Source organism: Podarcis bocagei (assembly GCF_964188305.1).
Source record: "Podarcis bocagei genome assembly, chromosome: 3".
Lineage (NCBI taxonomy): Eukaryota > Metazoa > Chordata > Lepidosauria > Squamata > Lacertidae > Podarcis > Podarcis bocagei.
Window position 1 is genome coordinate 32,612,580 of NC_138127.1, and position 11,003 is coordinate 32,623,582.

General features: G+C 43.9%; 1 long non-coding RNA gene across 1 annotated transcript; it reads left to right on the top strand.

Moving 5' to 3' along the window:
• Positions 1 to 763: 763 nt before the first annotated feature.
• Positions 764 to 10,717, top strand: LOC308583718. The gene is made up of 3 exons (XR_014006372.1): positions 764 to 2,925; positions 7,818 to 7,949; positions 10,465 to 10,717. It is a non-coding gene; the product is annotated as an uncharacterized lncRNA (long non-coding RNA).
• The last annotated feature ends 286 nt before the right edge of the window (positions 10,718 to 11,003 follow it).

Genomic DNA, 11,003 nt, shown 5'->3' on the forward strand with positions numbered 1-11,003 from the left:
TGATAGTACCGAAGGGCCTTAAACTACTCACTCCCCTTCTAAAATCCATAACTAAGGGTTCATCCACACTTCCATTTATCCCATGCCTTCTAGGCACAGATCCAAGATGTTTTGCCTTTGCCCTCCCCCAGAAAATCTGCTCTTTAACGGTAAACTGGAATGGTAATCTACAGAAAACCCATTTGTTCCAATTCAGCGCTAAAACGTAGGTTTTCCTGGGGAAAAGCTGGGATGGGGGTGGGGAAGGAAGTCTGGATGAGTCCCAAGTAACTGCAGACGGCATTAAAGGTAAAGGTAAAGGTACCCCTGCCCGTACGGGCCAGTCATGTCCGACTCTAGGGTTGTGCGCCCATCTCACTTAAGAGGCCGGGGGCCAGCGCTGTCCACAGACACTTCCGGGTCACATGGCCAGCATGACAAGCTGCATCCTGCAAGCCAGCGCAGCACACGGAAACGCCGTTAACCTTCCCACTAGTAAGCGGTCCCTATTTATCTACTTGCACCCGGGGGTGCTTTCGAACTGCTAGGTTGGCAGGCGATGGGACCGAGCAACGGGAGCGCACCCCGCCGCGGGGATTCGAACCACCGACCTGACGATCGGCAAGTCCTAGGCGCTGAGGGTTTACCCACACCCGAGTCCCAGGCAGACGGCATTAAAGGGAGTCAAATAACACAGAAACTACTGAGGAACGTGATGTTAGATGGAGATATCCTATGCTTGAGTAGTTTTATTTCGCTATTATATATATGCATATATAAATTCCACAGCAGAAGTTCAGAAACTTTGAAAGTTTAGGCAGACATTTATTTATTTATTTAAAGTTCTTTAATCACTAAGATATCCCCCCCCCCCCCGAGAACAGGGCTCCAGGGCTTTGCATATATTTAAGAGCTGTTTCTTGTAACAGAAGGTGCTGATTAGAGATAACCAGTGTTTCTCCTGCTGAGTTGGTCAGATGCTGTCAGCCTTTTCCATAGAGCTACCCTTCTGTCTCCTTCCTTTCATGGACAGAGTAACATTTTGTACTGACACAAAGAAATTCTTCCTTCCCTTGATCACGAAGACACACACAAAACTAGAGCCTCCTCTTTAACATTTGCTGTTTTTCTTAAACTTTCTTCTTGTCGTCTGTGAATCTCTCATGCTAAGTACACTAGTCATAATGTGGCCAAAGTTAAACACATTTATACTGCAAAGAGAAACTTTCCAGCGCTGTGCTATAGTGGACGTGTTACAAAAATTAGACATGTGTTTCTGTGTGTTGTGGGTGGTGGGAATATTCTTAAAATAGCTGGGCATTGCTCTGGGAGAGTGATTCTGTCACCTCAACCCATTTTCTACCTTAATAAACTAGTTCCATGTTTTGCTGTTAATTTGACTCTAACAAAAAACATAACTGAAAGGGTACTGAACTTTGGCAAACCGTAGACATGCTGTCTTCGTACATGTTTGCCCCATAAAATGACGATGTCAATAACAAAAACCAAACTGCCCTTTACCGAGGCTGCTCTTTATGGGGGTCCTTTCTGATATTTTGCAATCATGCCATGGATTGTGTGTATACACGTGTGCATGCCAGAGTCTGTATTTTCTACTGGTGGTAATATCTCCACCAGCAACCACTGAGCCTATGACTGAGATTTGGCTGATCTTCTCATGAACTTAAAACAGTCTACAAACAGAGATAATCTTGCCAGATAATCAGCTCCCAAACTTCAGATCATCAAATATATGTGCAACATAACCTTTTACGTGAAATTATTTGCCCTCTGCTGCGTGAGAAGCATAAAGCACAACAGCAATATAGGATTGAGATCTGGTTCAAACTATAGTATCTTGAGGCTGAGTGTTATCTGTATTGCAGGTATAGTTTCAACAGATTGGAATCCACCCATAAAAAGCATTTTTTATAACCTGTCTTGTATTCACAACAATGAAGTGGTGAAATTTGTCCTAGATTATTCCACATCAGGCTGCAGGTAGAGGAATCATGTTTGGGCACTCCTCATCTAAAACCTTTCTTCTGGCATGCTATTTTATTATGCAGAGTGAGATTCTTTCCCCCCCGGCGCATCCAGACAGGCAACTCACTCACCCCTCCCTGCAGTTTGTGATGTTAAGGTTCAGAAAAAAAGCCTTATCAGTTGAATTTGCCGGATGTATAAATTGGCCTTACATAATTTATACATCAATCGAAATGCAGGGATCCTGTTCAGGTATATGCAAGTACAGGATTGGCTTGGGATTTCATAATGTGTTGCTCACATATTTCCATTGAATCAAATTGTTTATCCTTCCTTCCTTCCTTCCTTCCTTCCTTCCTTCCTTCCTTCCTTCCTTCTCTCTCTCTCTCTCTCTCTCTCTCTCTCTCTCTCTCTCTCCCTTTCTCATTTCCTGGCTAGATTGCGTTTGGTCTCTGTGTGTAAACACTGTGTAACTGCTGCCTTCTTCCCAGGCTTTTTAATGAGACTGTGCCGTCTGATCAGGTGCATGCACTCCACTGTCATTTGCAGCCTGACCTGCGGGTCAGAGGTGATTTGGGCAGGCTCAGGGATGCATACAAATCACATCCTCTTGTCTGTCTGTTTTGTTGACTGGTTCTCCTCAGGGTCACGGCTAGCTTAAGTAGCAGCCTGAAGGATAAAGTGTGCCCTGTCTGAGCTGTAAAACTTTGACTTTGGACCAATTGCATCTGACATACAGCAGCATGAGGTTTGCCTTAGCCTTTGGATTCAGAACAAATCACTGACCACCAATAGCTGATAGTGACATGCAGTTTACGGAATGTCTCCTTTTCTCTGGCAGCCATGTATTTTTCAGCAGCAAGGAACGTGCTTGGAGGTTTCAGCCACTGGGGTGTCATTGGGGTGTCGCAAGCATTTCTGACAAACTGCTTCGAAGAAGGGGGAACAGTCACTAAAGAGGTAGGGCATGATCCTGTTGTGGAGGTGGTGGGGAGACTAACAAAATCAATCCTCTTGGCAAACTGGGAATATCTACTCACTCACCCAAAGTTTAGGATATTCCACCATTCTTCAGCAGAGTTTCTTTTTCTTTGAGAAAAATAAGGGGCTCGTGTAAATAAAAACTAAGCTATAATAATACTGTAGCAAAATAACATAATGAGAGAAACTAAATACAACAACATGAGGCAAGTAACAAGAAGAGGCAGTTGGTCCCTCTTAACTGACATCCTTAACGGAACACACACTGAAGGGAGGGGCTGATTCCGGAGCAAAACACACAAGCCCCGCCCACCAGATACCAAGCACTCTACTATTTAAATTAGGCCCCAGTGTTTTTCTTACAGATCCAGCCTAAGGTAAGTGCTTTATTCTCACTGATTTGAATGGCAGAAAGTTAAGCATATGCCTTAACTCTGCATTTGAGACCAGTGGGACTTAATCATGCTGGATTTTGACTGGATTGTGCTCATCTTCAGCAGGCAGAAAGTAACCATTTGGGTTTTTGTGTTGGCTTTTAAGAGTGCTGCATAGTATAAGAGGGAGGCAATCTATTGCTTCATTTTTTGCTTTTGAAAGAAAATGGACTAAAACCCCAATTTTTTTTCTATGTGAAAGAGAATATTTTAAGTTTCAATTGCTTTTCAAAATGAGATAGCGAAAAGGAAATAGGAGCCTGACTGCTTCTATATAACTTTTAATCCAGGCTGGGTTCCTCAGTGTGAACAATTTATCAAACTGAGAAGAGCACAGATTGTTTTGCCTGATGGAATGTACTTCCATGTACTATGTTTAGGATCAGGTTAAGAGGCTATTGTCCTCAACACACATTTACTTGCATCAAATACTTGGTATACTCCAGAACTCAGGGCAAGGAAACAAGCTGGGAGATGGCTTGGATACAAGTGGAGGAAAATGCCAATCAAACACTGGTGAATGCTCATTATCAAGCCTATTGAATGGCAATGAAGGCAGCAAAGAATGCATACTTTTCTGTCTCCATTGCATCATAGCTGTGCCATCCAGCAAAGCTTTTCTGGGTACCACAGGGCCTTTTAGGGCCTTTTAGTCTGGCCCAGAAGCGAAAGGAAAGTCCAATGCTGTAAAGAAAAATATTGCATAGGAACCTGGAATGTAAGAACCATGAACCTTGGTAAGTTGGATGTGGACAAAAATGAGATGGCAAGAATAAATATTGACATCCTGGGCATCAGTGAACTAAAATGGACGGGAATGGGCGAATTCAGTTCGGATGACCATCATATCTACTACTGTGGGCAAGAAACCCATAAAAGAAATGGAGTGGCCCTCATAGTCAACAAAAGAGTGGTGAAAGCTGTACTGGGATGCAATCTCAAAAATGATAGAATGATCTCGATACAAATCCAAGGCAGACCTTTTAACATCACAGTAATCCAAGTTTATGCACCAACCACTGGTGCTGAAGAAACTGAAATTGACCAATTCCATGAAGACTTACAACACCTTATAGAAATGACACCAAAGAAGGATGTTCTTCTCATTATAGGGGATTGGAATGCTAAAGTAGGGAGTCAAGAGATAAAAGGAACAACCGGCAAGTTTGGCCTTGGAGTTCAAAACGAAGCAGGGCAAAGGCTAATAGAGTTCTGCCAAGAGAACAAGCTGGTCATCACAAACACTCTTTTCCAACAACACAAGAGACGACTCTACACATGCACATCACCAGATGGGCAACATCGAAATCAGATTGATTATATTCTCTGCAGCCAAAGATGGAGAAGCTCTATACAGTCAGCAAAAACAAGACCTGGAGCTGACTGTGGCTCAGATCATCAGCTTCTCATAGCAAAATTCAAGCTTAAACTGAAGAAAGTAGGAAAAACCACTGGACCGGTAAGATACAATCTAAGTCAAATCCCTTATGAATACACAGTCTAAGTGAGGAACAGGTTTAAGGATTTAGATTTGGTGGACAGAGTGCCTGAAGAACTATGGATGGAGGCTCGTAACATTATACAGGAGGCAGCAACTAAAACCATCCCAAGGAAAAGGAAATGCAAGAAAGCAAAGTGGCTGTCCAACGAGGCCTTACAAATAGCGGGGGAGAGAAGGCAAGCAAAATGCGAGGGAGATAATGAAAGATACAGGAAATTGAATGCAGATTTCCAAAAAAATAGCAAGGAGAGACAAGAAGGCCTTCTTAAACGAGCAATGCAAAGAAATAGAGGCAAACATAGAATGGGAAAAACCAGAGATCTGTTCAAGAAAATTGGAGACATGAGAGGAACATTTCGTACCAAGATTACCATAATAAAAGACAAAAGTGGAAAGGACCTAACAGAAGACATCAAGAAGAGGTGGCAAGAATACACAGAGGAACTATGCCAGAAAGAAATGGATGTCTCGTATACCCCAGGTAGTGTGGTTGCTGACCTTGAGCCAGACATCCTGGAGAGTGAAGTCAAATGGGCCTTAGAAAGCACTGTGAATAACAAGGCGAGTGGAAGTGATGACATTCCAGCTGAACTATTTAAAATTTTAAAAGATGATGCTGTTAAGGTGCTACACTCAATATGCCAGCAAATTTGGAAAACTCAGCAGTCGCCAGAAGATTGGAGAAGATCAGTCTACATCCCAATCCCAAAGAAGGGCAGTGCCAAAGAATGCTTCAACTACCGCACAATTGCACTCATTTCACACGCTAGCAAGGTTATGCTTAAAGTTCTACAAGGCAGGCTTAAGCAGTATGTGGACCAAGAACTCCCAGATGTGCAAGCTGGATTTAGAAGGGGCAGAGGAACCAGAGACCAAATTGCAAACATGCGCTGGATTATGGAGAAAGCTAGAGAGTTCCAGAAAGACATCTACTTCTGCTTCACTGACTATGCAAAAGCCTTTGACTGTGTCGACCACAGCAAACTATGGCAAGTTCTTAAAGAAATGGGAGTGCCTGATCACCTCATCTGTCTCCTGAGAAATCTCTATGTGGGACAAGAAGCTACAGTTAGAACTGGATATGGAACAACTGATTGGTTCAAAATTGGGAAAGGAGTACGGCAAGGCTGTATATTGTCTCTCTGCTTATTTAACTTATATGCAGAATTCATCATGCGAAAGGCTGGGCTGGATGAATCCCAAGCCGGAATTAAGATCGCCGGAAGAAATATCAACAACCTCAGATATGCAGATGACACAACCTTGATGGCAGAAAGTGAAGAGGAATTAAAGAACCTTTTAATGAGGGTGAAAGAGGAGAGCACAAAATATGGTCTGAAGCTCAACATCAAAAAAACGAAGATCATGGCCACTGGGCCCATCACCTTCTGGCAAATAGAAGGGGAAGAAATGGAGGCAGTGAGAGATTTTACTTTCTTGGGCTCCATGATCACTGCAGATGGTGACAGCAGTCACGAAATTAAAAGACGCCTGCTCCTTGAGAGAAAGGCGATGGCAAACCTAGACAGCATCTTAAAAAGCAGAGACATCACCTTGCCAACAAAGGTCGGTATAGTGAAAGCCATGGTTTTCCCAGTAGTGATGTATGGAAGTGAGAGCTGGACCATAAAGAAGGCTGATCGCCGAAGAATTGATGCTTTTGAATTATGGTGCTGGAGGAGACTCTTGAGAGTCCCATGGACTGCAAGAAGATCAAACGTATCCATTCTTAAGGAAATCAGCCCTGAGTGCTCACTGGAAGGACAGATCGTGAAGCTGAGGCTCCAATACTTTGGCCACCTCATGAGAAGAGAAGACTCCCTGGAAAAGACCCTGATGCTGGGAAAGATTGAGGGCACAAGGAGAAGGGGACGACAGAGGACGAGATGGTTGGACAGTGTTCTCAAAGCTACCAGCATGAGTTTGACCAAATTGCGGGAGTCAGTGGAAGACAGGAGTGCCTGGCGTGCTCTGGTCCATGGGGTCACGAAGAGTCGGACACGACTAAACGACTAAACGACTAAACAACAACAAAAGTCTGGCCCAAAGGAGGTGGTAGAACTGAAGGTAGCTCACTGACTTGTTTGCAAAGCATTTTGAGGATGAAATCACTTGAATCTGCCAGGACTCAGTTGTTACAGTGGATGAATCTCAAGAGGTGTCCAGAACACTGTCTAGTTCTGTTATGCTGGATGAGTTTCAGTTAGGAAGGCTTGAAGACATGGAAAAGGTACTTGGTTCAGTCTGGGTGACCATCTGCACCCATGCGCCTTGTGGCTGATAAAAACTAGCCATGGGGAGATAGCTGGCTGGGCTAGGGAGGTGATTAACTCCTCCTTGCTAGAGGAAGTGGTCCTTGCTTGCTTAAAGGAGGCAATGATAAGGCCAGTCCTTAAGAAATCCTCCCTGGGTTCAGAAAATCAAAGTAATTACCATCCAGTCTTTAATATCCCCTTCTTGGGCAAGGTTCTTGAGAGAGTGGTCATGGGCCAGATCCAGGCTTCCCTAAACAAACCCTATTTTCTAAATCCATTTAGGCCTGGTTTGGGCATGGAAGCTGCTTTGGTTTCCCTGTGTGATGACCCCTGTCAGGAGAGAGGTGGAGGAGGGATGTGTCCCTGTTAATTCTCCTTGATCTCTCAAGGGCTTTTGATACCATCAACCATGGTATACTCCTAGAGCAGTTGTCTGAGTTAGGGTGGGTGGCACCACCTTCAAGTGGTTCTAATCCTACTTGGATGGTCACTTTCAGAAGACGGTGCTTGGGGAGTTTCATTTGGCCCTGTGGAACCTTCAATGTGGGACTCCACAGTGTTTGATTTTATCACCCATCCTGTTTAACATCTACATGAAACCACTGAGTTGGGTCATCAGGAGTTTTGGAGCATGTTGTCAGCAATATGCTGGTGACACACAGTTCCACCTCTCCCTTACAGCTGCAGTTGTGGCAGTGGATGTACTGGACTGATGTCTTACTTCTGTACTGGACTGGTGGAGAGCCAACAAACTGAAGCTCAATCCAGATGAGGCTGAGGCACTGTTAACTGGTGGTTCCCTAGACCTGATGGGTGAGCAGCGGCCTGCTCTTGACAGAGTTACACTCCCTCTAAAGGACTGGGTACACAGCTTGGGGTTACTTCTAGATCCCTCACTGTCACTTGAGGCTCAGGTGGCCTCAGTGGCACAGAGTACCTTCCATCATCTTCAGCTGGTGGCCCAGCAACACCCCTATATGGACAGGGATTGCCTAACTTCTAGGTTAGCTTGCGACAATACATTATACATGGAGCTGCCTTTGCAAACAGTTTGGAAACTGCAGCTGGTACCCGAGGAGGGGACCCGAAACAGTTTCTTAGAAGCATGACAGGTGCTGCGGCAGTAGTTTATATTGTGTTTGCACTTGTGTGCGTGTGTGAAATAAACACCTGCTCTCTAGTAAATGAACTGTAACAGTCAAACTACTAAGGCCACCGAGCAGGAGTTAAAAAGTTACAATGTGCAGTTAGCCTGTTTCAACCCAGTGATCTGGAAGGGAAATGCTCTGTCTCAATCCCACAAGCCTGCCAGTTTAGTAACACTTGCCTTATTTGAAACCTGCTCCAAGAGTCAATAGCTGTCCTTGTGCCTCCAAAATTACAGTTTAATAAAGCTTAGAAAGGTAGGTGGCATCCGTCTCCCTAATATGCACTAGTTCTTTTCTAAATGGGTGTTGAACTGAACGCAAGCTGGAATACCTGCTCTGTTCCTAATTACTGCGTATCTGTTAAGAGATTTGATGGATCACTTTTTGTCAAAATGTGCCTGTCATGTCTTCATCTGAGTTATCGCAGCCCTATTTAAAGGTAGGTTTCTTCGGCAAGTTGTTATTGATAAACAAATTGACTTTGTGTAGTATTTTGACAGACTGGAAATGCAACATAAATGCTCCCATAAAAATCAAAAGAACTCAGATGCCAATTGCCAAGACCTCTGTCACGCTGCGCACATGTTTTCATGTGCCATTTTCCCTTGGACTCGCAAACATCTCACCTGATGGTTAAGAGAAGGCTGCTTTCTCATTTCAGATGGCAGGAAATTGAATCATTTAGATCACACTATTGAAAGCAAATATTTACTTCTAACTAATATGGTAAAAGACACAACAAATGCTTTAAAAACAACCCCAGGCAGTATATAGCTAGCCAACAAAAACCAATTAAAAGTTTTAACATACTGCAAAAACCTTCCATTTATATGTTCCCTGTGTGACTCTCCTGTATGGATTTGGTCTGTAACCTTGGAGCAGTGGTAGACTTTGGGCTTTCAAATTTCAGCAGCACCCCGTGCTATCCTAAAATTCAGCATGTGCCCTGCCTCTCACACTCTGTGCAGAGAGTTGTCGTGGCACTCTCTACAGTGTGGCTACACTGGCTGCACAACCCTAAAACCGCCTCTGCCTTGGAAGCTGGCTGTTTATCACTTTGAACCTAGGAGGTCCAAGATCTTGATGGAGGCCTCTACATAGCAAAGGTACACTGTCCTTTTTTGATCTAGGGAGACCTAAATGGATCCCACTCCATTATCCCTGCAGGCTATAGTATAATCTCACATATGGTAGCAGATCGCATTGTGGGGCTACACCGCTCACCTGACTTCCATCCAGCTGAGCCACCACAGCATACTGGGATGGAGAGGAGGAGGGATGCAGCAAGGCTGGCAGCAAAAAGCCCCCCCCTTTTTTTTTTTAATTCTCCTTTAACTCTTGCTAAATGATTCCTGCATTGCAGGGGCTTGATGAGCCTTTGGGTCCTTTCCAACTCTACAATTCTGTTAATGTGTAGGGGCAAAATACATGGGTGCCATGAAACACAATCCCACCCCCTTCCATACATTCATTTGACACAAGGAAAAGGTCTGAAAATGCCTTGGAAGTCTCAATGTTAGGTGACATTTAGGTGTACATGGCAGATGGTATAAATTAAGGTTACCAGATGTCCCCATTTCCCAGGGACAGTCCCCGGATTTACAAACCAGTCCCCATACAAAATCCATTGAAATTGAAAAGTGTCTCCGGATTTATTGGGGGGGAAATCTGGTAACCTTAGTATAAATTAGTCACATGTGTAGGCCCCATTTTTGCCCAAGGTACAGTCCTGGAAGATGTTTGGCTCCCTCTGTACCTTTTATAGCTGCACCGAAAGGTCCTCAGCATTCTGAAAGTCTGGAAATTCAATGTCATTGTAAAGAGTTGCTGCTATTGATTCTGAAATGATGGGCAGGAGAATTGATTACGCAGCTCTTTTCCCAGTAAACTCCTGGAATGGGCGGTGATTGTTTAGCGCGAGGGGTAGGGTGAAAAAGCCATGATCCCTAACTATCACATAGACACTGCCAAAAAAAATTCAGCCTTGATTGACAGCTAACTGCACGACTCAGCTGAGCTTAGCCTGAAATCTTGGCTTATAATTACTGAGTTGAGCATTTTGAGAAATGGGCAAGATAAAGTGTTTCACAGAGGCCATGCGAATCTGCTTACGCTACTGCTTGCCTTGAGCATCTCTAATAAGAATTGATGCCATGTGTCATTTGTAATTTAATCAACAGCATCACATCTTGATCCTCAAATGGGCATCCCAAACATTTTCTCGCTGCCAAGTGAAAGATTAACGCGCACAGCAGATCTGCATAACTGTAGGACAAACTGAGAAATAGGAGAAGCGGAAAGTTACAGAGAACCCGACAGTAACCAACTTGCTACTTTATTCATAGCACTTCGCAGCTTGCATCTCTTCAGCATCTTCCTACAAGTTAAGCCATTGAGGAGTGAGCTATTGCTGGGTGCCAGAAAAGACAATTCCCTACCCGCCTCCTTCAGCCACCATTAGATCACGGCTTGCATTTGCTGGTGGGTTCTAATCAACATTTAAAATACAAGCCTCATAGCCACCTCTGCAACTCTGTAGCAAGACCTTCCAAAAATAAAATCCTTTTATATCTTTCTTATTTGATTGATAACAATGCTTTAAAAAATTGTGTGCCATATTTCTTCTGTTTCACAGAGCCTTGCTTATGTTTCAATATGCACATGCCAGGAATGTTTCCTCCTTAGTTGAAATGAAAGAAGCCTCATTACAGGCACACTA